Source organism: Odontomachus brunneus, unplaced genomic scaffold (genome assembly GCF_010583005.1).
Source record: "Odontomachus brunneus isolate Ranch 3 - 2012 unplaced genomic scaffold, Obru_v1 Obru_scaffold_032, whole genome shotgun sequence".
Lineage (NCBI taxonomy): Eukaryota > Metazoa > Arthropoda > Insecta > Hymenoptera > Formicidae > Odontomachus > Odontomachus brunneus.
Window position 1 is genome coordinate 517,192 of NW_022639482.1, and position 10,489 is coordinate 527,680.

Consider the following 10,489-nt stretch of genomic DNA (forward strand, 5'->3'; position numbering starts at 1 on the left):
ATTTTTCATTTATTTTTTTTTTATTAAAAAAAAATAGAACACATATATATTGATTATGATGTATGAAAAGAGGTTGTGGAGAAGTATTTTTGCATAAAATTACACAGTACAAAAACTTAATTTTAAGGGTTGGTGGTAGGGGTAACTCGAAAAAAATGGATTTTTCGATAATTGTCTGTACGTAGTTTTGTAGACATAAAAATGAGATGCAACTTTTGTTTAAACTTTTTTTTTATATCTCTCACCGTTCTGGACTTATTACGCGAAAAAAACAAATCTGCATTTTTTTCAAGGGGTGATATCACCTTTTCAAACCAAAATATGGCACGAAAAAAAAATAGTTTTGTGTTGCGGATGAACTACTCTACTTGCACAAATTTTTTCAGAATTTTCTGAATTTTCGGGTTGCCTAACCTCCCTTGTAAGTTATTGTCCCAATACGATCGTATTATTGCCACATTATGTGCTCTATTATGTGCGACATCGGCATATAACATATTGTAGGACAGATCTAATGGACACATAGAAATGCCAAACAAACATAATGTTAGACAGATGTAATAGCCCAGTAAGCAAGGAACATTAAATTAACGTTTAGGAACGTTGACTTCATGAGTATTGTTTGGACATTTTTTAATAATATTGCATTTATATTTTTTACATGTTATTTTGTGATATGATTTTTCTGAATGTTGTTTAAACGTTTCAAAAACATTACAAAAAATATACTTTTCATATGTTACTTTAACATTTATTTGAGATCAATGCAACATCTTAAAAATATTTTTGGCGATTAAAACGTTATGACAACCCTATTTCAACATTATTGAAACTTCTACATCGCGATCAAAGTATGTTCATAATGATGTTCGATATAATATTAAGCATTACATATTTGACAATATTACAGGTTCTTGAATATCATTGTAGTAACTAATGATTTCTTGCTTACTGGGAGAGATCGTACAAGATGAATACAGTGCCAAACAAACAGTGCCAATCGAACACAATAAAAAACAGATACACAGTGGATAGAACTACATTGGCTGCATTCGATAGAGAAAGCTGTTTTGTAACTATAAATTTAATAAATTATAAATTTTGCGAATCTGATTAGTATCTAATTAGTTCTTAATTTTAACTGAATTCAACTAATTAATAATAACTATGTCTGCTAACTAATAATGAACTATTAAATAACTTAAAAATCGATATGTACGAATCATGATATACGAATATTCAGACATAATGTATCAGACTGATAAATTTCCCTAGAGAATGGAATTGCATTAACGTCGGCCTATGTACAGGATGTTGTATCATTATATTAGTCTGCCTAACGGATTGTTTATTCGCCTCGCTGGCAAATGTACGTGTTCGGACATGGATTCAGCTCAAACTTGGCGACAAATTCGTTTACCAAACAAATTCATTTTTATCATTAAAATAAATATTAAAAATAGTTACAAATCGTTTTATTTGTCATAGTGATCAATATATTATTGCAACACGCTGCATTAAAAAATATAAAAAATTGTTGCAAATCTGGTCATTTTATCTGTCATACTGATCTGTATGTTAATGCAATATTCTATAAAGGTTTTAACAACCGACATCAATGTCAGTAATATAGGTTAGATCAGATTAGGTTTTTGTGAAAAGAGGAGTTTTGCCCATACCCTACACAATACATCTCAGCAATGTTTCCAGAATATTACAAATATTATTTTTAAAATATTATATTTGAGATATTCTTGGGATATTGTACAGATATTTGAAATAGAATATTTCCTATCAGATATTTTAAGAATATTCCATTTGAAACATTACATTTGCGATGTTTCTGAAATATTCTGAAGATCTGTCGTTGGAAATATTTCAGAATATCTGAAATAGAATATTCTAGAAATATTCCATTTGAAACATTATCATTTGCGAAGTTTTTGAAATATTCTGGAAATCTGTCGCGGGAAATATATCAGAATATCACAAATTGACTATTCTAGAAATATTTTATTTAAAACGTTACCTATTGTACAAATTTCCATTGTATGTATATTCAATGATTTCTTGACTTGAAGAAGTCAATTAGTTATTAACACTCAAATTTAGGTGTTTATCCCAAATTTTTGGATGTTTACACCAACAATTGAGTATTTTTTGGAAAGGTATACTAATAATAATAATAAACACAAGTAATTAAAATGAATAATAATTATGTATTGTTATAATGTGCGTGTGCGTGTGCGTGCGCATGTGTGTGTCCATGTGTGTTCATTATATATGTGATATAATTTGAGATATTATAGAAATTATACAAAATATTTGTATATATATTTATAACAAAATTTTATAGAAACTGCTTTATTTCAAACCAAGATACATTATTACTTAAAATCTTTTAAAAATCAATCTATATCAATTGTTTGGAGAAAAACTATATGGATATCCTAGTACAAATTTACTCGTTCAATAAATATTTAAGATTTCTATAATTTTCTATAAAGTGTATCTTATGAGATTTTTGAATGGATACTGGTACGTTTTTTATTAGCGTATGCCCAAAATATTTCAAATATATAATACATCAAAAATATCTTAAACCGTTTCAATAATGTCTTCATATAAAATCTTGCAAATATTTTTACAATATTTCTCAGCAATCAAGATCTCAGCACTACTTTTCAGAATTTTGTCTCATACCGTTCGGATCGCCGAAAAACGGAGCGCGGTAACAGGTAATAGTAAAATTTTGGTAGAATTCTTCTGTGGAAAAAATTTCACAAATTGGCGTCCTATGAAAGACCTATCATCGAAAAACTATTCATTAGAACGCTATAAATTTATTCTGACCGTATTGAATGTTTTTAGTTGTCATTTCCATGAAAATGCGGCTAATTATTTAACATTAAATTGCAATAAACAAGCATAAAATATTATTTTTGAAAAAAGATTATGATATCACAAAATTCTTTTAACGATCTATCCATGGCACGCGAAGAGATACAAGTGTCGACAGAATATCTCTGACTTTTCTTTTATTATATTAAATATTTGGACTAACTAGTTTATTTTTGTAGTTGCATTAAATAATATTTAAAAAAAATTAAAATTACTGCTTTAGTTGCATATGAGGACAATAAGAAACACTTAGTATCAATTGAAGAAGTAGCTAAGGTGATACACTAGAAATCTGAAGATATCTGCAGTTCTCGAGTTCGCGTCTGATTAGTACTAAATAAATTTTCTGGTGTAAAAATAGTAAGAAATCAATTAAAAAACCTAAATTTCATTTAAAATCAACATAAACTGACGTGTGAATTGAAGATATATCATAAAAATTATTTTTTTGTACAAGGTTTCAATATTTCTAGAATTACCCAGCAATATTTCAAAATGTCCCTGCAATGTCTTTAGAATATCTCAACAATATTACAAATTGGTGACATAAGACATTGCATAGATATTTCTAGAATATCTCTGAGATTATCTCCAGGATATTTAACATTGCAAATATAATATTCTGGAGACATTGTTGAGATGTTTTGTGCTGTGTGGGGTATAACATGCTTATAAACAGGACGAACGAAGTTCACCTACATTGCTCAGTGTTGCACAATGCGAAATAAGATCATGTGTTATTACATGGTTCCACGCAAACCGTATAATAATTTTATGTAAACAAAGAATAAATTACTTAATAAAATTATCATTATCAGAAATATTTTTAATAATTAGTAATTTCATAGATATGTGTGAAAATATCATGAAACAAATGTTTTTTTAAAGTCGAATATTTCAAAAAATTTGCATTTAAGAAAAAATGTTCCGGATAGAAAATATTTATTTTTACTCTTACTTTCATATAAAATAATGAAAAATGAGGTTTTCATTAAAAAAATATGAACTTCATTTAACTTATAATAGTGACACTTATAATAGTTAGTGCCACATCTTATGTTCTCTTTATACACCTTTAATCTCTTTATACCAAACAAATTTTGTCTTTAATATTTTTTCACATGATGTATATTTCACAAGATATTTATCATTAATATTGTTGCGCCCGCGTTACCGGAAATGCATCGGTTTCGATAATCCTGGTATAAAGAGACAAGCAAAGGGGCACGGTTGACAACGAGGAATAAACAACAGCTGACGGAAAGTTGATAGCGAGTCATGGTCGTGAAGGTGTATCAATTGAATTGATATTGAGCTTAATCGTGTATTGCTATAAATAGTAAAGTTTTTCGTTCTTTTGTAAAATGTGTTCGTTCATTTCTCCCGTGCGCGATCGCGAGTGCTAGCGCGAACGTAACATTTTAGGGGCTCGTCCGGGATCTGATACAACCGTCCGGTATTGCAAACGGAAAGTGCGCGTGTGTGAATTTCGGTCGACAAGAAGATATTCTGTTGACGTCTAGTGTAATGATGCATACGCCAAGGAAAACGTGTGGATAGACGACAGTGGTCCGGGAGCCGGAAGCGGCTGGCTCTCATACGACGGAGAGTGTTAGGGGAGCGAAGGGAGTTGAAAGAGTTGCGGCAGAGAGAGATGGAGTAACAACATAGAGAGGTGATAAGGATGGAGGTGGGTGAAGAGATAAACTCGGATCACCACCCAGTAATCTTGGAGGGGAGGTTAGGAGAGGGGAGGTTAGAAGAGAGGAAAGGCGGAGGGTGAGAAGAACTGGAAAAGGTAGAGGTATATGGGATGGAGAAGGAAGGAGAGATTTGAAAGGGTATTAGGAAGGATTCAGGCGGACAGGAAAGGGGGGCAGGAGGAGTTGGTGGAAGTGATGGAGAGGATTAGGAGCGGAACCATGAAGGTACGTGAAGGGGAGGAGGGTAAAGGAGTGAAAGGAAAGAGAGGATGGTGGGATGAGGAATACAGAAAGAAAAAGAAGGATGTAAGAAGGGAGTTGGGAAGGGGCAGGGAGGAAACGAGAGAGATCAGATGGGATATAGGGAGAAGAAAAGAGAGTATAAGAGACTTTGTGAAAGGAAGAAGAAGGAGGAAAGGGAGAGGATGAAAAAAGAAGTGATGGAAGCAAGGATGGAGAAAAGTGTATGGCAATTGGTGAAGTAAAAGAGAATAAAGAAGGGTGGAGTAAATGAAGAAATTGAAATGGGAGAATGGAAGGAATACTTTATGGGATGATAGAGGAGTAGAGGAGAAGGTGGTAAAAGGAAAAAGGAGAAAGGAGGGGGAGAAGAAATAAATAGGATGAGAGGAAATGAAGAAGGTTATGAGAAAGTTGAAAGATGGAAAAGCTATGGGGATAGATGTAGTAGTATCGAACGAGATGTGGAAATATGGAGGGGGACAGGTGAAGAGATGGGTATGGAGAATGTGTAGAAGGGTATGAAGAGAAGAGGCCGTAAGAGTGGAAGGAGGGTGTGGTGATACCGATTAGGAAGAAAGGGAACGGAGAGAGGATAGAGGATTATAGAGGGGTGACATTGATGCCATCGTTGTATAAGGTATATACGACAGTTTTAGCGGAAAGATTAAGGGAAGAAGATACTACTATCAGAGAGCCAGGCGGGAAAGGGAATGGGAACGGTGGACTAAATATACGCTCTGAATTATTTAATAAATAGGCAGTTGAGTAGGGTTGAAGGGAAAATGGTTGCATTTTTCGTCGATCTGAAAGCGGCTTTTGACTCGGTTGAGAGGTGTAGTTTGATAGAGGCGATGAGGAAAAGGAGCATGAGAGAGGATTTAATGGTAAAGATGGAGGAGCTGATAGTAGAGACAAGTAGAGTGAGGGTAGGAGAGAATGTAGGGAGGAGATTTTGGACGAGCAGAAGATTGAAACAGGGATGCCCGTTGAGTCCGTTGTTATTCAACATTTTGTTAGCAGATCTGGAGGAATTAATGAAGAAGGGTGGCTAGGGAAGAGTGAAAATAGGAGAAAAGAAAATGTACACGCTGGCGTACGCGGATGACGTGGTGCTGATGGCGAAAGAGAAAGGAGATATGAAGGCGATGATAGGAAGTTTGGAGGGATATTTGGATAAGAAAGGACTAGAATTGAACATGAGCAAGTCGAAGATTTTGAAGCTTAGGAAAGGGGGGGAGAAAAGGTATGACTGGAGATGGAAGGGAAACAAATTGGAGGAAGTGAAGGAATTTAAATATTTAGGATATGTAGTGAAGAGGAATGGAGAACAGGAAGCGCAGGTAAGGGATAGGAGAAAAAGCGGTGGTGATGAGGAAGGTGTGGGAAATTGGGAAGAGAGTATGGGGGAGGGATTGGAAGAGAAAGCTATGGCTGTTTGATAGATTAATATGGACAGTGATGGGATATAGAGCGGAGATTTGGAGATGGAAGGAATGGGAGGAGTTGGAGAAGCTGCAGGAAAGGTTTGTGAAATGGACAATGGGGGTGAAGAGAAGAACACCAGGATATATGATAAGCGAAGAGGTGGGAAGAGAAAAGATGAGAGGAAAGGCAGGGAAGAGGGCTTGGAATTTTGAGAGGAGACTGGAGGAGGGAGGAGGAGGGGTAATGGCAAGGAGATTGGAGGAAATGAGGGAGAGGTGGAAAAAAGGCAGGATAGTGGGTGGTTGGGAGAAGGATGGGAAATTGTTTATGGAAGAGAGATGATAGAGAGTAGGGGAAGAGGCGGAGAAGGGATATGAGGAGTTGGAGGAGAGAGGAAAGGAAATGCAAAAGAGAGAAAGAGAGATGGAAAAAGATTAAGAGATCAAGGAGCAATAAATGGTATCAGGTGGTGAAGGGAGAAGGGATAGCGGAATATTTTTTGAAAAGGGGTAAGCAGAAGAAAGATGGAGGAGAGCGGTCAGATTTAGAATAGAGAATGAGACGAGGGAGGGTATCTATTGGAAGGAAGAGCAGAAAAGGAATGCAGAATATGCGAGGGTGAAGAGCTGGGAATATGTGTGGGAGAGATGTATAGGGGGTGATGGAGAAGGAAAAAGTTGGGGGAGACGGTGGAGGAGATATTGTGGGAGAGAGGGAAGGGGGAGAAGCGGATGAAAAGGTTGGAGATGTGGAGGAGGGACGGGTTGGGTGAATGAGTGAATGGGAGGGGAGGGGGAGAGAGAGAGAAAGAGAGAGAGACTGAAACGGAAACGGAAGTCCACACGTTAGGTTAAGTTAGGTTGGGTTAGATATGTAAGTTAGGTATAAGTTAGTTGTAAGAATTAGTTGTAAGATTAGATATAAGAGATAGGATGCGGAGGTGTGTGTAGATAGCGTGGCGAAGAATTGTAATTAGGGACTTTGTAACCCCATATGAGGATCAATAAAGACATACATATATACATAGTAAAGCTTCTCGTTCTTTTGTAACGTGTGTTCGTTCATTTCTCCTGTGCGCTATCGCGAGTATAACAATATTATATATATAAATGGTTTACCCTGTATATACAGAATATCCCAAGTTTTTCTGTACAAACTTTAATAGTATGTTCTATGAGTTGAAATAAAAAAAAAGTTATATAAACATAAGTCCCAAGACGCTTCTTTAGGAAATTATAACAAAAACATAAAATATATAAGAAACAATTTTTCACCTAAGTTTATCCTAAACGGTCGAGGAGGATCGGTATCTTGAATCAATATCGATTCCAAGATTACCAGATTTTATAGCGTTAGACTTCTATCTGTAGGAGATAATGAAAAACAAAGTTTATCGAACACGTTAAGAGATTAATTAATACAAAGAATTATCAACGCAACTACAGAGATTAAGCAAAATAGATACGACATTTTTAAAATAATAAATTAAATATTACATCGATGTCAAGTTCGTATTGACATGGGAGCCCTAATGGAAATAATTTGTTAAAAGTCATATTAAAACTAATAAAACGGAAAATTACCATTTTTTTTTTATTGAATAATTATTGAATATAAATCAAAATTAATAAAAGCTTTCAGTATGAAATTTAATATAATATTGTGAAATATAATAAAAGGTAACAAATATTGTAAAAGTAGCATACAAAAATTTTCAGTATTCAATATAATGGAAATAATTAAATGTTACTGAAAATTATATTAATTCTTCATGAAAACTTGATGAAGTATATATCTAAGTCATTTGAAAAATTATTGAAAATTCTTGCAATATTTTGCAGATTTTCGCGTAAAATTGTTGATATATATTGGGTTGTATTGAATAAATGATTAATTGTATTGAAGAATACAAATTACTGCAATTTACTGATTTTTCCAAAAATTTCATTTTGTACAATTAGTCAAAAATATTAAGAGTAGGCGATATTTAATTGAATTATTATTGAATATTACTGTATTGTATTGAAACTTAATTTCTCTACTACATTTATAACTAAAATTATTAAAAATTGTGAATTATACTTAATATAATATATAAAAACGCGAAATATAATCAATTCAAATTTGTAATGTTCCCTAAATAACATAAGTCTAATGTTTGCATTACATTTCAGTTGTTTCGTAGCAATTTTTCTATACATAAATGTAAGACTATATTTTAAATGTTTCTCGTACATAAAATGTGATATTTTAATATATGTAAGAATCGTTGTTACATATATGTATTAGGACCTTGAATAAGTTCTCATTGATTTTTCGTGAAAATTAATGCTTTATTTAAAAAAAGTCATAAAAAACATGTCATTAAAAGTATTGTTCATCGCTAGCTACTACTTTTTCCGATTTTTCTGGCAATATTTGAATTCCACGTCGAAAAAACGACACGTCTTTTGAAGCTATCCAAGAGTCGACCCTTTTTTGGCATCTTCATAAGAATGGAAGTGCTACTCAGCCAAGCCATATGCCATCGATCGGAACAAGTAATAATCGGAAGGAATAATGTCTAATGAATACGGCGGGTGGGGTAGGACTTCCTATTTAAGCGTTTCCAAATAAGTTTTCACCGGTTGTGCAACATGTGGCCGAGCGTTGTCATGTTGCAAAATCACTTTGTCGAGTCTCTGCTCGTATAGCGGTCGTTTTTCCTTCAATGTTCAGCTCAAACGCATCAATTATAGTCGATAGCGATCTCCCGTGATGGTTTCGTTCGGTTTGAGCAGCTCATAATAAACTACACCCAGCTGATCCCACCAAATGCAGAACAGAAGTTTCGAACCATGGATATTCGGCTTTGCCGACGATGTTGATGCATGGCCGGGCTTACCCCACGATCTTCTACGCTTAGGGTTATCGTAGTGTATCCACTTTTCATCGCCAATCACGATACGATGTAAAGAAACTTTTCCTTTTCTGCCGTTGAAGCAGCTGTTCACACGTGAAAAGACGCCGTTCGATGTCTCTCGGCTTCAACTCGTACGGCACCCAATGTCCTTGCTTTTGAATCATTCCTAATACTTTCAAACGTTTCGAAACTGTTGTGTGATCAACTCCTAATGATTCTGCAAGTTCAGCTAGCGTCTGACATGAGTCTTCATGAAGTAATGCCTCCAATTCTTCGTCTTCAAACTTTTTCGGTGCGCCAGGGCGTTCTTTATATTCAACAGCAAAATCATTATTTTTTAAGTGTCTAAACCAATCTCTGCATGTTGTTTCCGACAGAGCATGGTCGCTGTAAGTCTCAGTAAGAATTCTGTGTGCTTCAGCTGCAGATTTTTTTTTTAATAAAGTAGTGCAGTAAAATTCCCCGCAAATATTCTTTTTTTGGCACGAAACTCGACATGTTTAACACTATGAAAAAAAAGTTTACACTTCGGCGAAATGACATACATTGAATTTCAAGCTTGCTTATAGTACTTCCTTATAGATGCGTTACCATCTTAAGCTACACGCACGCAGTTCTGGTAACGCCATCTGATGGAGAACAGTGAGAACTTATTCAAAATCCTGATAAGATATCGTTACAACGTATTGGCATCACCAGTTCCCATACAACCGTTGAAAAGTCAAGCATTAAACAACACAGTCATTTAAAAATCGGTGACTGCCTGATATGGGATCGAAACCACACCAGCCTCGTGAATAAGTGAAATGACACAAAATACGAAATGCCAGTTTTTTTTAATTGTTTAGACAAAATAAATAAATATTATCAATTATCTGAGTCATATTAATAAATAAATCGTTGAAATTTAACAAAAAATATATTATTAGTATGGAAAACACTAAATATATAATTATACTTTATTATATTAGGTGCGCAACTACGTTCCCGCTGTTTGTCAATAGATGGCTCCAGCAGTAAGTGCTGGTCGATTTTGACATATCCAAAACGTCATGAACCAAGTTTAGACATATGGTAAACAAAGCGCTTTGACACGTTAGTGATTTTGTTTTGGCGTCATATATTAGGTAGTAAACTTAGTTCCTGCGGCTCACCGTTAGATGACGTTAGTTGTAGGTATAATTTATTTTGACATCTGAAACTGCTGCATTTTAGAGGTTAGACATTTTTCAATAAAATTCAGTGCGAAGAGATTCATTTAAGCGAGCAGTGCTATTTTTTCTTTTCATTAAATATGGAACGTGATAAATTGTTT

General features: G+C 34.4%; 1 protein-coding gene across 7 annotated transcripts in view; it reads right to left on the reverse strand.

Moving 5' to 3' along the window:
* Positions 1-10,489, reverse strand: part of LOC116843356 (F-actin-monooxygenase Mical) — an 874,436-nt gene that overhangs the window by 492,360 nt on the left and 371,587 nt on the right. The window lies entirely within an intron of this gene.